Source organism: Sturnira hondurensis, unplaced genomic scaffold, assembly GCF_014824575.4.
Source record: "Sturnira hondurensis isolate 20B ecotype Veracruz unplaced genomic scaffold, ASM1482457v3 Scaffold0003874, whole genome shotgun sequence".
In the NCBI taxonomy this organism is placed as follows: Eukaryota; Metazoa; Chordata; class Mammalia; order Chiroptera; family Phyllostomidae; genus Sturnira; species Sturnira hondurensis.
The window spans coordinates 2,465,842-2,484,678 of NW_028076505.1; the positions used below are offsets into that span (position 1 = coordinate 2,465,842).

An 18,837-nucleotide genomic window follows, 5' to 3' on the forward strand; every position below is an offset into this window, starting at 1 on the left:
GCCACAGCGGCCTTGGTTTATTTAAATAGTTCTAGCTCCTTCCTGCCTCCAGGCTTCCCCCATGCTGCTCCCTGTGCCTGCAACCTCTGCCCTCTCTGCCATGGGCGGACACCCACTCCTTCTTGTCTCAGTTTGTCACTTCTCTGCGCAGTGCTTTCTGATCCACCTGCCCCAATTAGGGCCCTTGTAACTTCCTGAAAGCAGCCCGCAATTTCCCTTCACCACGGTTTTCACCGCGGAGACCATCACTGTGTGTGCTGCTTATCTGGTGTCTCCTCCCACACTGGACCTGGGGGCCAAGAGGCAGGGTGTGGTGTGACCAGGGTGTGACCAGCTGCAGGTGTGGGCCCCACCCCCGAGCAGGCCAGGCCTGGAGCCGAGGTCCTGCTCCTCTGTGGCCTCCTGGGGGGCGGCTGAACTGGCCTGTCCTGGCTTTCTCAGGGCTCCTGCCTCCCCTCCCTTGGACCCTAAGATTGGTTATGGGTTTTCGGCTCCACAAACTGGAAAGAAAGTTTAAACAGAAAATCCCTGCTACCATACAAGTCAAGAAATCTTGCAACCCAGTAATGCTGCTGCAGGCAAGGGCAGCTTTTCAGGAAAGCGCCTGGTGTTCACTTCATCGGCTCTAATAAGATGGCATCCCTTCCTCACCCAAGCATTCCCAGGACACCCGCTGCCACCACCAGGCTGTGCTAACGGGTCACTTTAGCTGGGACAGCATGCCAAGTATGAGCCTCTCCTCCCACAGACACTGCAGGACGAGGGGCCATCAGGACCAGCTGGAAGGACAAGGGGGCTTGGGAACGATCCAGATTTGGCCCAAAAAATGAGTCCTCGTCTTCCGCTTCTGAAGAGAAGCTGGCAAATGCTTCATCTCCCCACAGAAACACTACGCATTCAACAAGGGGCAAAGATGCAGAACAATGAGCTGTCCCGCGGTCACCAGGCGGGTTCAACATCGTGGCATGTCTGTACGGGGTGGAGGCAGGAGCATGAGAGTGCTGAGCCCGTGCCATCCCCCCAGCCATGGCCCAGTCCTCCAGTGGCCACGGGGACCACAGTGCCAGAGCCCGGCCTCGAGGAGGCAGCAAGGGGGCCGGTTCCTCTCTAGGCTGCTGAGATGTAAAGACACCCCACCACTGCTCCAGCGTGGCAAACACAGAAACCTCATCACACTACTTCGAGTTCTGCACACACTTTCTGCAAAAAGCACAGCATTTCTGCACCACCACGTGGCGTTCTAAAGCCTGCCGCTCTTCAAGTGCCAGCCTGAGAGGGTCAGGGGGCAGCCCTTCACCCAGCACAGGCCCCGCACTCAGGCTCCAGGCAAGTGGGGCCCGGCGAGGGCCCTGGGGAAGTGGAGGAAGTGCAGGCTCGGTCTGTAGTGGCAGAAGAGCTCAGGACGTTTTTTAAGACTATTTAATAGGGCGGTGACTACTCTCGTCCCTCGAACACACGGAGTCCTACAGCAGGTCTCGCTGGCCTGGCTGACCTCACTCAGCACGGTGTCCTGACAGTTCACCCACGTGGCAGCTGGGGTCAGAACGTCCTTCCTTTTCACTCCTGAAAAGTGTTCCATGGTCTGGATGGACCACGTTTTGTTTAGGTTTGTTTGCTGTCGGACACTTGGGCTGCTTCCCCGGTTTCCCTGCTGTGACCAACTGTGGCTGGGAGAGGAAGTGCGCAAATCCCTCCTGAAAACCCTGCTTTCAGCACTTTGCGGTGATGCCCTGGGTTGGCTGAAAGTCCGCTTAGTTTCTTTAGTAAAACAAAAGACACGTTTTTCATTTTCACCAATAACTTCCTTGATTGGGATATTCTGAGTATGTGGGCTATCTCCCATGTGATATAACCTTGATTATTCTCAATTAAATGTCTCGACTGGATCGCTATCAACTTCAACTGGTCTCCCCGACTGCGGAGCACCCACCGCCCAGCGAGAAATCCCCGCCGGAACTTCGCAAACCACTTTTGACGTGCCTGCCCAGCCCCAGTGCCTTCGCCACACCCTGCCCAGGTCTTCTCTCGTGTCTCAGCTGCAGCTTTACCTTTCTTGAAATAATAAAGCACCATACGCTGAAAATGCTGCTTATTTTCTTCCATCTTCAACATTAAAATGGCTACATAAAAATTCACCGATTTGGTAAGATTTTTTAAATGCACGCCGATAAGACAGCTGTCACAGTGTGATCTACCAAAATCATTTTGAATGAAGTTAAAGACAACTAAGTGGTACTAGAGACCATCGCATGGAAAAAAAAACAAAGGAACTTTTTGGCCAACCCAATGCTCAGAAAGGGGACTGCTGGACCGCGTGACTGCTCCGCGGGCAGTTTTCTGAGGCACCCCCTGCTGGTTTCCACGGCGGCTGCACCGCTTCACATTCACACCCACGTCTCCACATCCTCTCCAACACGTGTTATTTTCTGATTTTCAAAAATATAGTAGCCCTCCCAATGGATGTGAGGTGGCAAAAGATTTTAAAATATTTTTTTCATATTTTAATAATCTATGAAGGCTGGGTTTTAGGAAAAGTAATCAGCTTTGAAACAGTGGAAAATAAAAACTTTGTAATGTTAAAACACAGGTAGTAAAAATAACTCAGAGAAAAAGGCATTTTCGGGGAGGCAGCCCACGGGAATGTGAAATGAAGATTATCTTGTCTGTGACCCTGGTGGGACATGCCTGGCCATCTCCACCTACTCACATGACAGAGGGGGACAGATAAAGGAGGGACAACGAAGGCTGAGGCACCAGGAGACTGCTCCCGGCCTAGATGATTTCCCACAGCCTCGTCAGAACCAAAGCAGCCCTCTCCGAGGGACCCAGAAGGCGAGCCACACTTGTAGCATGGTTTTGGCTGCTGTTTGGTTTTGAACTATTATAGATTCACAGGAAGTTTCAACTACAACATGGAGAGGTCCCGTGTACCTTTCACTCGGTTCTTCCCCATGGCTTATATCTTATAACTATACACAATACCCAGACTCTCATGTAACTGTAGCACTAAGAACTGCACGCTATCGAAACCAGGGAACTGACCTTGGCCTCGCACATGTGCACATAATTCGAAGTCATTTTCTCACAGGTGTAGGTTCACACACTCACCACCGCAACCAAGACTCAGGACTGTTGCATCACTAAGAAGACCTCGATTGTGGGTCCCCTTTACAGCCACCTCCCATCCCTCACACCATCCCTAACTGCATCTCTGTAATTTCTCATTTCAGGAATGCCATATAAATGGAATCATACAGTGTGTGGTCTTTGGAAACAAGCATTAAAAAAAAACAACTCTGCATAATGCCTTTGAGATCCATCCAGGTTGCTGCATGTATTGACAGTTCGTTCCTCTTTCCCGCTGTATAATATTCCACAACACAGCTGGACCATACATTCACCGAAGAACGCTGGGGTCTCTCCCCGTTTTTGCTTATGACAAATAAAGCTGCTATAAAAAAACAACGTTCCAGTTTTTCCGTGGACATGAGTGGCCATCCCTCTGGGATAAATGCCCAGGAGTCCACTGCCTGGGCTGTGTGCTAAGTGGACACTGGGAAAATGGAAGGCAGCAGGAAAAGAGGAAGACCACGCACGAGATGAAGTGACTCCGTAACAGAAGCCATAGGCACGAGACTTCGGGAGCTGGTGAAAATAGCAAACTGTGGGTGTCAAGCTGGGCTGGTGACATAGGACACACCCAGCTTCTCCCCCTGTGCCAGCACAGGGCTCACAATCATCACTGCGGCCATTCTCACAGGTTACAGCGGCTCTTGCGGGAGCTTTTGTTTGCATTTCCTTCCGTAACGACCAATGAGATTGAGCATCTTCTCACAAATTATCACAAATAATAATCCCAGTGATTATTTGCCCATTGTCAACCTTCAGTGAAGTGTCCCTCTGTGTCTTTGCCCATGTTCTAGTCGGACTATATGGTGCTTGGACCGCTGAGATTCCAAAATTCCTTATATTCAGATCCTTTCTCAAAGAGGCAGTTCGCAAATATTTTCTCCCTGCTCACAGCTTTGCATCCTCTTCACAAGGCCTTTGCAGGACAAAGGTGTTTGATTGGGGAAGTTCAACTTCTCCGTTTTTCCTTTTACGGATCGCGCTTTTGGCGCTGAGACCTCTGCACTTGGCCCTAAGTCCCAAAGATGTTCTCCACACTTCTTGGAAAAGACTTACAGTTTTACATTGAAGTCTAGTTTCCAGTTTGAGTTCATTTTTATGTAAGACGTGAGGTTGTGGTCCAAGTTCATTTTCATGCTCATAGGGCTGCATCAGCACCGTTCAATTGCTTTTGCACCTTTATCCAAAACCAGCTGACCACGTTTGTGCAGGTCTATTTCTGGGTTCTCGCTTCTGTCTTATTGATTCCTGTCTCTCCTTCCGCCAACACCACACTGGGCAGAGAGTAATCAATACCATCCTGATTGCCATCATCGCTTTATAGCAAATCCTGTAATTGGGCTCTATTTCCGAATTCTCTCAGCCATTCTAGTTCCTTGGTCCCTCCACATAAAGTTTAGGACAGTCTTGTCTACACTGACAAAAATCGTTGCCAGGACTCACATATGTAAGTTTGGTGACATTTTATTTAATTGAATATATCCCAAATACTATCATTTCAACATACAATTATTATTAAAAGTCATTCGTAACTTTTTTCATCCTAAGTCTTGGAAATCCAGTCTGTATATAATACTGCAGTATTATATACAAACATCCCATCCTAATTCTGATCAGTCACATCGCAAGTGCTCGGCAGCCAGCGCTAGTCCAGGGGCACAGAATACTTTTTTAAGCAAGAGGGACATTTCCCACAGGATATGCCGTCATGACAACACTAAAAGCATTAAGGAAGAAATCGTGAAAGGAAAAAAGCTAACAGAAAACAAGCGATTTGCACTAACATGCTGCAGACTATTCTGAAAGGTGCCCTGGGGGGCCAAGATGGGGGTAGCCCGTGGGCAGAGAGCAGTTTTGTGACCAGCAAGTTCGTGACATGTTGCAATCCCCATTCTGGAGTCATGACACAGAAGGGCACATCGAAGGCCCTGAGAGGCCCCGCAATAAAATCTGTGAGAATGTGTGCAGTTCCTGGACTTACCTGGACCAGAATCCCGCCCCCCCCCCCCCCCCCCCCCNACCCCCCCCCCCCCCCCCCCCCCCCCCCGCAGCCAACGATTCACGTGCTAGAACCGCGGTCCGGGGCACAGACTCCGGGCTGTCAGTGTGAGGGGAGGGGCTGGGCCTCTTGTGACAGGACAGGCAGCAGGGACAGGCAGTGAGCCTGGCTCTGCCATTTTCTGGATGCGAGGCCTCCAGTTAGTTTTCCCTCCACAGGCCTGTTTCCTCACCTGTGCAAGGAGAGGGTTAGAATATCCACTCTGAGCCCCCTCCCAGCCTGCAGAGGCACACACCGTTTCTAATTCCAGTTCATTGTTAGGACTTCATGCAACGGCGGCTCTCAAGGACTTCCATCCCATAATCCTGGACCCAGCATCACTGCTGTGCTACAGATGTGTTTCTCAGAAGCCAGCTTTCGTGTTCTAAAGCAATGGCATACAGAGCAACCACTCCTGGATGCATATTAACCAAGTTCAGACTCATGAACTTGGCACTGACAATTCTGTAAACTGGCTCGTACCTCCCCCTCTTTCTAATCTTACTTCACATGATACATGACGCGCCGCTCCAGCCACACAAAGTGACTTCCCTGCCCCAACAACTTTCATTTCTGGATTTTCTCCCCCCACCCCCCATTACACCCCTCCAACTGCACCACTGCCTCGTTCTGGTCCCTTTCTCCCTCTGTCTTGGTCTGTCTGTGGCCTTAAGTGCCACTGGTAAAACCCCAGGCTGCCACTGTTTAGCCCACGTCCTTTCTCGCTGCCACAGTGAGCCCACCACGAGGGCAGAATCAGACTCTGCCACAGCCAGGCCCAGCCCCAGGCTTGGTGACTGTATCTAGAACATTCACCGCTTTAGAGACTAATTTCCCAGAGCCACGCCATGTGCCCCGCCAGCTCCCACTGCAGGATCTGCAGGCGTCTGACAGAGGGTCATGACAGCAGGCGGGGGAAGCCCAGAGACCCTCTGCACGTAACTTAACAGGATGGAAACGAATCAGTGGTCTCCACTGTGACCGCAGACAACCCGCCAGCAGCTGTCTAACTTCAGATGTGGGAATCGGGGGCAGCAGGGGCACCCGAGTGACATGACCCATGCCTACATGACCTACATGGTCAAAGCCAGCCCCCCGGCCAACTCTAGCCACCCCTCAGGGCAAGGCTCTTCGGTACTACAGAGCGGCGGGGTGTCTCACCTCCACTGCTTGCTTTTGCTCCAATGTAAGATCATCTTTACTCTAAAGCGAATGGCTTTAATGCACATGCAGAGCCCTAGAAGCTAAAGAGCGCCCCCTCCTGCCCCCCCTTTCTCATCCCATTCCCAGGTCGACCCCTCTCGAGTCCTTGGGTTTTCCTGCTAAATCTACTTCCACATCTTGAAATAGGAGGCTTCTTCTGGGATCCCCAGAACTCTCAACCTCGGGGGTTGCAGTTTCAGCTCTTGGTACACCAAAGGCGAGCTTTCTCACACGCTCTCCCCTCCCGTCACTCCCCAGTGTAAGGTGGTTAAACCAGAGTGCGCAGTGTGTCAGCTCTGGGGGCACTACTGAGGGCCCGAGAAGCAGCCCCACGGTCACCTCTGAAGTCCCTCACGAACACACTGCTTTTCTAGAGGCAACTGACTTAGTGTTTTATTTGTCTAGTGTGTCAATTTTATGTTGTTTTATGTTATGTTAGTGTTGATGTGATCTGCCCAGGTCTCGTGTTGCTGTCTGTGTGTAGATCTTGTTGTGTGTTGATTCTGTGCTGTTTCATGGCGGTCTTGTTGGGTGCAGATTTGGCATGTGCTGTTTCTGCTGTTTGTGGGGAGGTTCCGCTGCTCCGTGTGGGCCTTCTTGTGCTGTGTGTAGGTTTTGTGTGGCGCTGTGTACAGATTTTGTTGTATGCTGCTTGTTGTTTGTGTGGGGGTTTATTGTACTGTTTTTGTGTAAGTCTTGTGTTGTTTGTGTGTAGATTTTGTTGTGCTGTTTTGTGTAGGTTTTTACGTTGTGTGTGATTGTCGTGCTGTTTTGCTGGTTGTGTGGAGGTTACGTAGTGCGTATGTGTGTGGAGTCTGGCAGTAGAGGCAGCAGTGTGGTGGGCAGGGTACCCAGGGCTGCATCCTTGCCCATCCTGCAAGAGCTCCTCCTACAGCTTGTTTTTTACTGGGTCTGGCCAATGGCGGACCAGGGGTTCGTGGAGCCCTCCCTTCCCGTCCCGGCTGCCCATCAGGTCTGACGCAGGCCGGGTGCTGGGCCTTCCCTTCACCATCACCTGGATTTGTCTGTTCTCTTGGTGTGTCTGGAGCTCCTGTTCCGAGGCCTCCTGCTTCCATTTGCTTGTTTAGTCCTTTAGTCTGGGGAGCACATTTTTCTGTAGTTCCCTTAGAATGGGGACTAGGAGGCACATCTTTTGAAGGGGCTTATCATATCTGCACAGGTCTTTATTCTAATCCCACGTGACAGCTGGTTTGCCTGGGCGCACGGTCATTCTCACACAGAACACTGAAAGTGGGACTCCATCGCCCTTCAGCTTCCAGTGTTACGGCTGATGAGTCCGGCGTCTTTCTGGCCAGCAACCTTTTGTATGTGACTCCCAGCCTCTGAATCTTTCAGGACTTTTGTTTTAGCTGCAGGGACCTCAAGTTTCATGACCTACTTCAATGCTGGGCACAGGTTGGCCCTTTTACCCTGGCACTCGTGTCTTTCAGCCTGAAAATCTTCTTGTATTATTTCTTGAATAATTCCTTCTGTTCTCTCTTTCCTAGCCTCTTAGTTTCATCGGATGACATCTGTGTTTCTGACTTTCACATCTGTTTCTTTGAGAGGGATTTCTCAGTGAAAAGGTGAGAGAGAGATCTTTATTCTGTCATCTTAAGAACAGAAAGAAACCGAGGTAGCATTAACATTATCACGTTGGTTAGAGCTTTAACTGGCAGTCATCTTTTTACTTAACAAAAAAAGGGGGTACGTGAGTACTGAGTCTTATTACATAATGGGCCTGGTGTGACAGACAAGAAAGTTTCAAACTAGGCACCCTGGGACCTCTGAGAGACCCTCATGCACCCTGTGCATAAGGTTGGGGAGCACTGTAGAGAGAACGAGTCGCGTCAGAGAACCAAGTGCAGGGGAGGCGGGTGTGCTGGGGGAAGGGGACCAAGAGGGACATCAGGAAGCCAGACCATAGGATCAGTCAACAGAACTGAAGTGGCCTGGTCGGATAGGGATTTCCATAAACCTCTTGACTAAAAAGGTGCTAAAAGTTATTTTGTTTTTAGTCACAATAAAAAGCATACTTACTGTAACTAATTAGCATCCATATCTTTTAAACTTACAACAGGCCAAAGGCCTTGAGAGTTACTAAACACTCGGAATACTCCTTCTCAAAGACAGACTCTTCGTCCGGCAGGTACAGTCCCCTCTCCCCAGAGACCAAGTGACCGTCCTCTTGCAGGAAGCATGACCGAAGGACACCCCACTTCTAACGAGTTTGCTTCCCGTGCACCGCGGGCGGAAGGCCCGTTGATGAGGGTGTTCTGATGACACCGACGGCACATCGACGCTCGCAACTGTGAGGTGGACACCGCGGGCGGAAGGCCCGTTGATGAGGGTGTTCTGATGACACCGACGGCACATCGACGCTCGCAACTGTGAGGTGGAGACGCCGACCGCGCTGGACGTCAGCAAGTCACACAGAGCCCAAAACAGAGGGCGCCTCTCAGGTAAGGAGGGGAGGTGTCATATCTGAGAAATACAACTTTCAATTTTATGGAAGTTCATGGAAATAGGACACCATGGGCTCCGGGAGACTCAAGGGGAAGATTCGGAGACGGGCTTCCTCAGATCTTGCCAGGAAGAGCGGCCTCGACAAGGACCCCACGACAACCCTGAGCCACCTGCCCAGCCGGTCCAAGGGCTCCTCCCCACCCCAAATCATCCAGGACCGGCCTCCACACCCCCTTCTTTTCATTTCCTCTTCCAGAAACTCTCCCTCTCTCCAACTCCCACCTAATCTTTATGACCTCATTTGAATGGCCCTCTTCCCTGAAGCCCTCTTGGCCACATTTGTCACATACCACGCAGGCACGCCACACTCGCCTTCCCCAAGGAGGCCCAACCCTTGTTGTCACACACCCCTCTCTGCAGCAGTGAGTCACGCCCCCCTGGGTTATTCACGCCAAATTCCAACAGCACCCACGCATGCCTCCCGTCTCCACTCCACTGCCCCATTTCTGCTTTCTCCCATTGCGAAGGTCCTGGGAAGGGCTTTCCCACCTTCCATTCTCTCGTCAACGGGAAAACCTTCCCCCACCACTCCGCCTGGCCACCCGCCCCTCCATCAGCTCTGGTCCCAGGGCAGCATTCCACGGGGGAGCCCCTCACCCTCCCTTTGGGAAACTGTTCTTCTGTGGTCTCCATCCTTTTCTTCTTTCTGACCTGCTGGGCGCTCCTTCTTAAGCCCTTCTTTGTTCTCATCTCATCTCCTGCCAAAGCTGCGAAACAGGCAAACCGAGCTAGCCCCTTGGTCCTCTCTCCCCCTGCACACAGCACTTCCATTACCCCCCCAAGCCCGTGGTCCAGTCCAGCATTGCCCCCCACCCCCAGCCCAGGCTCCAGACCCTGCCTGAGGCCTGGTTCCAGGCACCAGCAAGTATTTTGCTAATATTTCTGCAGAAGTGTTTTTACCAGGTGCTATTCTCTGCACTGGAGCCAACAGCGTAAACTGGCATCCCTGGTTTAAACAGCTGCAAGGGACGTAAATTTCCAGTATGTTATAAATATTGACTTCTTAAAATAAAAGCGTCATGTCACTCTTCTAAGTGTGTCTGCCTGACTCTACGGGGTGATGCCCACTGCCATCTATTTACGAAGCACACGAGCAAGCGCCTCTTGGGCTGCCAGGAAGCTCCTGGCACTTCCTTCTCTGGCATCTCCTATCCCCGTCACTAGAGTCGCTAAACCCAGTGTCACATATTCATGCCCGAAACAGCTCTATCGATCACACTACAAATGTGCATAGAAACCAAGTTAGTCCTGACTTTCTATGGCCTCGAGGGCGTGCTGACTGATTCTGGACTGAGTCATTGATGCCGTCATCGAGACCCCCCCTGATCAGCACAGAGAGGCAGCATCTGCTCCAGTAAACAGTCACAAACACAGAAGCCGTGGGGTCCCTAACCCAGGCAGGCGGGGCTTTCCCCACAATCGCTTCACAGATCATGGGCAAACGTTCAGCCGGGCCCGCTCTTCATTTTTATATGTGTGGGTGCAGAAAACCCTGTTCCGCAGACACACATGGGACTGGAAGAGCTTGGTTGTGGCCCCAGGCCCACAGCCACTTACCCACAACCACTGTCAATGCCAGTGGGTCCCCACTTCCTCTGTCAGCAGGAGGGCCCCTTCCATCTGCCAAAAGTCTGAGGTCATATCCCACAGTGGGCGCACTCCCCACTTACCCACACATCTGTGGGCACCCTCAGGTTTCCACACCCCAGGGCCACGGCCCACACCAAGACTGGGGACTACAGGTTGCGGTCTCCTGGACAATACAAGGGACCCTTTCTCAGGAGGGCAAGGGACCTGGACTCTGGGCAAAGGTTTACCCCACCCCAGTGGGGCAGTCAGAAGATTCTGCTCCTCTGCAGGGCCCTGAATCCCCCCAGTCATGTCTCACCTGGGCACACCTGTCATCCTCACCTTAGTAAATGGCACCTCCTGCCACCTATCGTACATTCCCCAACCAAACCAGCAGCAATGTCTGCCTGGGTCCAGAAATACACATTGTCCCCACTCCTCATTTCCCCTTCTGCTTCTCCCCATTTCTAGTAGAATCTTTGGGGCCAGCATTTCCCACATGTCAGCCACGGGGTCATCAGTGGAGACACAGGTTCTGTCCTTCCCCGCCCAAAGCCCCCAGTGTCATCCACTTGGCACTCAGGACAGCCTGTGCTGCCCTCCTGTGCTTTCTCCCCTGGGCGATAAAGCTTGTTTCCACCCCAGGGCCTTTGCACTCACCATTGGTCTGCTAGTGACACCCTTACCCTAGATCTCCACTGAGCACCCCCAGCACTGGTCTCCAGCTCAGACAAACCAACTGGTCCCAACTGGCCAGGTGTAGCCACCCCTACTTGAACCACAGCTTCCACTGGCTCTACCCACCCTCAACCTGACACAGCCTACTGTCTTATCCTCCTCCCTCCAGACCATTGGTCTGCCAGCCAGGATATTTCTCTTGTTCTCGGTAGTGCCAGGCACACAGCAGTTGCCCAGGGAATAAACACTTGTTGAATGAACAAACGAATGAACGCACGCATTCGGGAACCAGGAGGTGAACCGAACAGGGATCCCCCACACTTTACACATGTGAAAAGGAAGAGGAAGCTGAGAAAGCACTTAAGTCGCTGCTTATAATCTTAAGCTCTGAAATCACCTGTCAAAAAGAGTTGCTTTAAATCTCCCTTCAACCTGCAAAATGGCAGAGTGGTCTTCTCTTGGCCTTCTACGCAGATATTATCAAAAGAACTATACAAGGGGTACGCCCTAAGGAAAAGGAGTCCTTTCTCAAATACAATTGCTCCGAGAATAGCTATTTACCCCATTGGTGTTCATTTATTTGTCTCCACAAAAAATATAACAGAATGTCCCTGCTGCTTCCAAAAGCAAACATTACTATAGGCCTTGTTGGCAACGTTTCTGTACAAGTATGAATCAAAGCTGTCAGGGTAATGGATAAATTTTACTATGTTTCCCTTTCAAAATCCAAACTGTAGTTCTCCTATTTCTTAACCATTCACCATAAGGCAGTGATGTCAAGGAAATGCAGAGGTGCCGAGTGGAGCAGTGAAAATGTGGAGAATGTGGAAATGTCCAGGTTTTGAAACAAAATATGGTGTAGTGTGTGTGAATGGGGGGAAGAATCTCATTTATAAAAACAAAGTGCACTGGTGCACTCTCTGGAGAGAGTTCTCATTCTTGCCTTTTAAGGTTTATCACAAAACCAGTTGCTCATTTACTTTTCATCCTTAAAAACACCCTCAGGAACCACACTGGGATCTCCGGACTCATCAGGTGAGTGGGGATTGTATGAGAGAGGCTTACGCAAACGTGGTTTTTGTGCATTGGCATCTTTACATACACAGACGGTGTCCACCTGCCTTGGTCACACCCTTGTTTCTACCATTTTAATCCGCCCTCCAGGGTAGAGGGAAGTAGGCAATTTCCGAGCATTTGTGGGAAAAAAACCTCATCCACTCCATTAAGAGCTTAATAAAGGTAAACACATAATAGCTATAACCATCGGGTAGACCTATATTTCCATAATGAGTTCCCACTTCTAAAGCTGACCTCACCCAGAATACCTGTCCCTCTCATCAGAGGCCACATGGCCAGCTCCTCCACCTGTCTGCGCCAGGGCGCGCCCTTCCCAGCCCAGCCACCCACTCGAAGGCGGGCACATGTCACCTGCTCACGGATTTGACTACCTTCCCTCTGCCACCCTGGGGTTTACAGAAACAAGATGCAGGGTGCTCTTGGGGGGCCTGGGCAGCCCCATCGCCCAGGCGCCTGCTTCTCTAACCGAGGTAACAGAGGTCCAGGGGACCTCTCGCGCGCCCCAGGGGCTGTGCCCCGGTAAGGAGAGAGTGACACCACGGGGGGTGCCGTCGGCGACCAAAGCACTGGGGGCGGGGACGGCGGGCCGGGGGCGGAGGAGCCCCCGGCCCCGCGCCCGCGGGCCGCGCTGGCCGGGGATGGTGGACGCCGGCCAGTGGGCGGCGAGCGGCGGGCCAGGAGCGCCCCGGCGGCGGGGCAGGCGGCGGGCGGCACTCAGGGCGATCCCGGAGCGGCTCCGAGAAATCCAGCCGGGTTTTGACTCTGATCGCCCACGGTGCCCACAGCCGGCGAATGTAACAAAGAACAGTCGGCATGGCGGATGGACCGGGGCGGCGGCGGCAGCAGGCCCAGCGGGGCTGGGACGGCGGACGGGCGGACGCGCGGAGGAAGCAAGCGCGGGCCTGGCGGGGGCGGTGCGCGCGGGGACGACCGGCGGGCGCGGGGCCCCGGGCTTTACCTGCCTTTGGAATGTGCAGAGCGGGATCGGATCCGGACTCCGGGTTGCGATCCGCTCCGGAAACTGCGCAGCACCGGAAGCCGGGGGGCGGTGGCGTGGCATTGTGGGAGTTGTAGTTCCCCGCGGGTCGCGGGCGGCGTGGCCCGGGAGCAGGCAGCGTGGGAGCTGGCGGCCTGGTTGCGGTGGTTGCGGTGGCTTGGACTGGGAGCGGGCAGTATGGATGGAGCGGCGGGCAGTGTGGTCCCATAGCAAGAGGCGTGGACTGGGGAGCAGGGGGTACGGGTGAGCGGGCCGCGTGGATCTGGAGCGCCCGGAAGAAGAGGGCCGAGTTCCAACTGCCCTTTCCCCGGAGCAGGAGGAGGTGTCTGGCGGCCACGCACTACCCCTTACTGAGTGGCTGGGCCGGGTCCCGCGTTCCCGACTGAGACGTGCACTGACGACCCTTGTGGTGGCTACGCCGAGTCTTGACTTCTTTGGGGGCTTAGATGGAAGAAGGGGTCGAACTTTTCATTAAATTGGGCCTGGGGTGTGCTGCCCAATCATAACTTCAGAACTTAGCGGATGGGCTGCTGCGCTTCTTGTCCCGGTAACCACAGCGCTTGCTCTGCTCCTAACAAGCTCTTTAAGTATTAGTTGCCCAGCAGTTGGCTGGCGAGTGGCACAGCGCGGGCTGCTAAGTGGTCAGTCCCAGAAAACGCACCTCTGACCCTGGGCACAGGCAGGTTGAGGCCAGATCCTGGCACTGAGTGTTTCTTCCTCCCCTTTATCAGCTTGGGGGCTTGTGTCGCCTCTTGACCCCAACCATCCAAAGGAGCACGGAAACAAAATATTAGAAATGGAAGGGACTGTAGGGTCTTTTCACCTAGTCCTGGCCTTTTAGAGTCAGAGAAGTAAACTGCCTTGTTCACGTCTGCCTGGTCAAAACCCCCTGAGTAATGTCAAAGAGAGCTGATGAACTGGGGGGACATTGTTTGAAATTGACGGGCAGGGATTCATTTGCGTGGTACGTATAAAACTCTTATGAGTTCAATTTTTTTAAGTATAAATAATCCAATAGGAAAAAAAAACAATCTAAGGACAGTTCACAGTAAAATACTGGGGCTCTTAAGGTTATGAGAAGCTGTTCCAATACTGTAATAACAGAAAAAATGAAGCGTAGTGAGATCGTTTTTATCTGTTATATTAGCAATGATTTTTTAAAGTATAATAGCATTGTTTTGAAGAGACCAAGAAAACTACTGTCTCGTCCTTTAAATTGGTATAGAGGGTTTTTTTTTTATCCCACCGCCAGGTTCACTGGTACATGTGTAAGGTTAGTCCTGAGTCCCCATCGGAAGGACGCACCCACAGGTGGAAGGCTGACTGCTAGACGGGCAAGTGTGGGCGGTGTGGAGTGTCCTGCTGCTAAAGACGCCTTTGCCCACCCTCCCTGACGCCCTGCAGTGGCTTCCCAGTGGTCTGGACCACAGCCTACCAGACCTGTCTTGTTCCTCACCCCTCTGCCTCTCCCCTCTGCCGGGCTCACACTAGCCAAGCCTGCCTCTGCTCTGCAGGCAACACAGTCTCAGAGTCCTTCGTACCCACTCCTTCCATGTTGGAACACTTTCCCAGGTCTTTGCATGAATGCTCCCCAACCTCTAAAGGCACAAACTGACCACTATTGCTAATGTGCACCCCTCCCTGCCCCCACACACCCTTCTAGTGGCCTTACAATTCCCAAATGCCCAGATGGCTAGTTCTCTGGGCCTCCGCGTACTACCTAGGTACCAGCACACAAAAACAAAGGTCATTCCCAGAAAAAGTGACAGATCACAGCAGGGCTGAAAAAGTAGATGAGCTCAACCCACGTAAAGGCATTTCTCACAGGAGTGCATGGGGCACAGGGCTGGGGCTCCCAATGTCGTCATCTCCTTGAAAGGGTTCTCAGTGCATTTAGCGCATTCCTCTGTGAAGGCTGGAAATGGTGTCTTTTTAAGACAGATAGACATCCAAAATTTTTAAGGTAAAAGATTTTGTTGCTCAAAGTTTCAAATGTTCAATGATTACAGCTGATGCAATGAATGTACAATCTTTGAGCCCAAGGCAGAAAAAAAGAAAAGCCATCTATAAAAAATCTTATTGGGGAAATTTGAATATGGACTTGATATTCGATAATAGCATTGAGTCGATGAAAAGTTTTCCAAGCACAGAAATTGTGCCGGATATAATAGGCAGATGCTATCATAGAAAATGCATTCTTAGAGAGTGCATTCTGAAGAAATTTAGGGTGAAATACCATACCGCAATATGTTACAGAATTGGTGAATCTAGGTAAAGGATCATTCTGTAGGTTTGAAATTTTTAAAAATAACCTGGGGTAATTAAAAAAATAAACAGAATAGCTTCCATTATTATCAGTGGGTTTTCCTAAGAACACCATCTTCTCCCCAAGCAAAGACCAGCTGTGGCATGAAGAAGTAACTGCTTTTCCATCAACTGCTATGATCCTGGGTTGGGGGTGATGCTCCTGGCCCTGCTGTTGGCCTGATCCATCTCATCAGCTCTGGTTATTGATTTCAGTATAAAACTCCGTTAGTACCTTGTGGACATACTGAATCCTAAGCCACTTCTTTGCATCCTAGCTTGTGGTTTCAATCTGGCTAATTTGCCCCATGGAGGTAAAGAAGCCATTAGCAGATAATTTAAATCCTACTATGTGCAAAGCATTGCATCACACTTCATATTATTCTCACCCATAACAGGGAGCATTCATTCCACTTACAGTCCAGAAAAGACCACATGAGGCTGTAAGTCCTGTTCTCCCCTTTGACACAAGGTAGCAGAGACTCGTGACTTGGAGCATGGACTCTCCAACCAGACAGCCTGGGCTCAGATTCTCCTTCTGACACTTACCTGCTGTGTGATCTTCAGCAAGTTACTTAACCTGTCTGTGCTCCATTTCCCAGTCTGTAAAACTGGGCCAGATCAAACTCACGGGGTTATCTCAAAGAGTACAGGAGCCACTATGTGTAAAACACTGGAAATAATTCCTGGTACATACTAAGCGTTCAATTAGTATTAGCTAGTATCACTGTGATCTCAAGTTTTTCTCTATTTTTTGTAAAAAATATCAAGTAGACACGTTATATGGAAGGCACCTAAGCATCTTACTTTACCTCATCAATATTGAGGACATGAACAGAATCACAATGGCTTTGAATGTCTGGTACCTGCTAGGCACAATCTGGCAGTTTGCATTTTGGGCAGTGAGGGTAGAGAGCCCGGGTGAGTGGGGATTTGTGGAAAAGCTGATGCTTCTAGGTCACCGTGGGAAGTGTTTGGCCTGGCCCTCTCTCCTCTGGGCGGGGGTGGGGCACTGCACTGGGTCATCTGTCTGGTATGCAGCCCTCTGTGGAGAGTGACCTGCCTTCTCTTTTAAATAAATGACTCCTTGACCTGTACACACAGCACCCTGAATTCGCAAAGGTGACTGAGGTCAAAAACAGCGTGTTTTTCATCACATGCATCCCCTCTGTGTCTGGCCCTGCCCCCTGACCCTGGTCAGATGGACACTGGCTGTGTGCGCTCACCTGGTGCCACCAACTGGCTTTGGTCAGGTGGGCACTGTTCTCAGCCCAGGGGGCCTGGGCACTTGCATTCTCTCTGGGGCGTGAGCACAAGAGAGAGTGTGCAGGGCCATGAGACAGGGCCTGGGGCGTGCCGACAGACGAGCCAGGTCACCCTTGGTGGAGAAGCCCCTTCATGGAGAAGTCAGGGCCTGAGTGCATTTAGAACATCAGAAAAGTAAGGGGTGTGTGCTGGGTGCACCTCCCGGAAGGGCCACAGGAAAGGCAGACTCATTTGGGCCATGTAGCCGGGATTGGTGGAACTCGGTGCCCATGGGAGGTGACAAGTAGGAGGAGATCAGGTTAGGGAAGCTGGTAAATTAGGATAAACCCATCCAGGCTCCTCTGGGGGTGTCAGCCCCAAGTGGACTTCAGGTCACACAGGAAGCAGTTCAATCCCAAGCCCGGAGCACCTCAGTCCCAAATAAGACATGGTGCCGTCGCTCCGTGAAGGTCCAGAATCTGAGCCTTGTAATGGCTGGGGCTTTCCACAGGCAAACTCTTACCCGAAATGCAAAGCTGGGGCTCCATCCAGACTCTCAAGCAAGCACTATACATCCAATGGGCAGGTGGGCTCAGAACAGCTGAGAAGAAGGTTGCGGGGTGGGGGGGCAGTCCAGGGGCATCTGGTCATTCCACCAGTGCACCCGTTCTCCAAATGCTCCCCTACTTGGACACAGCAGGGGGAGCAAAGCAGAAGGAAGTAAGGAACTGATAATGGCGTGGAGAGGTGCCAGCCTGGGTTGCATGGGATGTGGCTGTCTGCCTATGGTTCTGGACCCAGCTGCCCTGCCCCACCCAGTGACTGCCAAGAGGCCCGCCTCAGTGCAGGTGCCACCCGCCCTGTGACCCCGCCAGGCATCTGCTCCTCTGACCCCACATGCTCTGCACTCACCACAGGGACAGGCCACCACTGGGCACAGCGCGAATGACGGCGGGTGATGGACGGATAAAAACGTGCACCCAGGGGGAGAGCACCCCTCAAAACTCTGGGGATCACAGAGGACCTCCCAGGCACCTTGTGCCAGGTTGTGCCTCTAGGGGGCAGTCCAGAGAGACAGACCCTGACCGGCAGCACCCAGGATGCACCATGACCCAAGAGTTCATTGCTAACACTGACTCCCTAGTACATGGTTTGGCTCCAGACCTAAAGCAGGGTGCTAAGTGACTTAGAAGTCAAATAAAAAGGATGTTAGGAGGAAGTCTCTTTGCCAAGAACCGGCAAGGAGGAAGCATCTTCCCCTACCCCAGGGACCAGGCTGGTTGTGTGCAGTGGCTGCTGACACACTTGACTGAGGAAAGCCCAGGTCTGAGGCCCTCAGAGAAACCCTCCAGGCCACCACAGGCTCGGCAAAAATGACACAGTTTTAGTGTTCCACATGTACATTTATTTCTTTAAAGACTGTTCACATTCCAGCCCCATCGTCCCCAAACGTGCCCACCGCACAGAGCTGGTGTGGGGCTGGAATTGGGTTTTTTAAAGTGCCAACAAGGAATACAATCATTGTCATGTAAATTCATCAACACACTGGATCACAAGCCAAACCTTTCCACATGCCTAGAAAACCTTTTAGTTTCTTAAAAAAAAAAAAGTAGCTTTAGTGTGACATCGGACAAAAAAAAGTACGAGCCTAAATTATAAACGGTACATCGCTGATCAGCGGGAGTGCTAAGCCGACCTGCCTCTTCACACGTGTTGCACGTGTGCTGAAGACAAAGAACCAGAGGTGACCTGAGTTTGCTTCGCAGGACTGAGCCGCTTGCTTTGGTAATCACACCGCGGCAGTTCGGGCCAGTGCGCTGCCTCGGAGTCGGTGCCCACGCGAGACCCGCTTCCCATCTGGGAGAGGTAAGTGGTCTGACCGCCAACGTCCACCAGCTTGAACTCCGGGTTTCCAAGGGCCGTGAGATTATTCACTCAGAAAGCACCCGCATTTGGTGGCAGCAGTGAAAATTCGTCTTTCCCTTCTGCTCAAGAAGAAAATTTGCCACTTTCCTCTATAGCTGTGGCTAGAAGAACCAGTCAAAAATCTAGACAGGCTTCTAACTTGGGA

General features: G+C 51.8%; 1 protein-coding gene across 4 annotated transcripts in view; it reads right to left on the bottom strand.

Moving 5' to 3' along the window:
* Nucleotides 1–13,242, bottom strand: part of PRDM15 (PR/SET domain 15) — a 61,718-nt gene extending 48,476 nt beyond the window's left edge. For 3 of the 4 annotated variants that reach the window (XM_037043009.1, XM_037043008.1, XM_037043006.1), the window contains exon 1: nt 13,183–13,241. The gene's annotated coding sequence lies outside the window, so the exon portion shown is untranslated. Of the gene's footprint in view, nt 1–13,178 lie in introns of all 4 variants that reach the window. The other variant, XM_037043007.1, reaches the window with a different exon arrangement.
* Nucleotides 13,243–18,837: the final 5,595 nt, after the last annotated feature.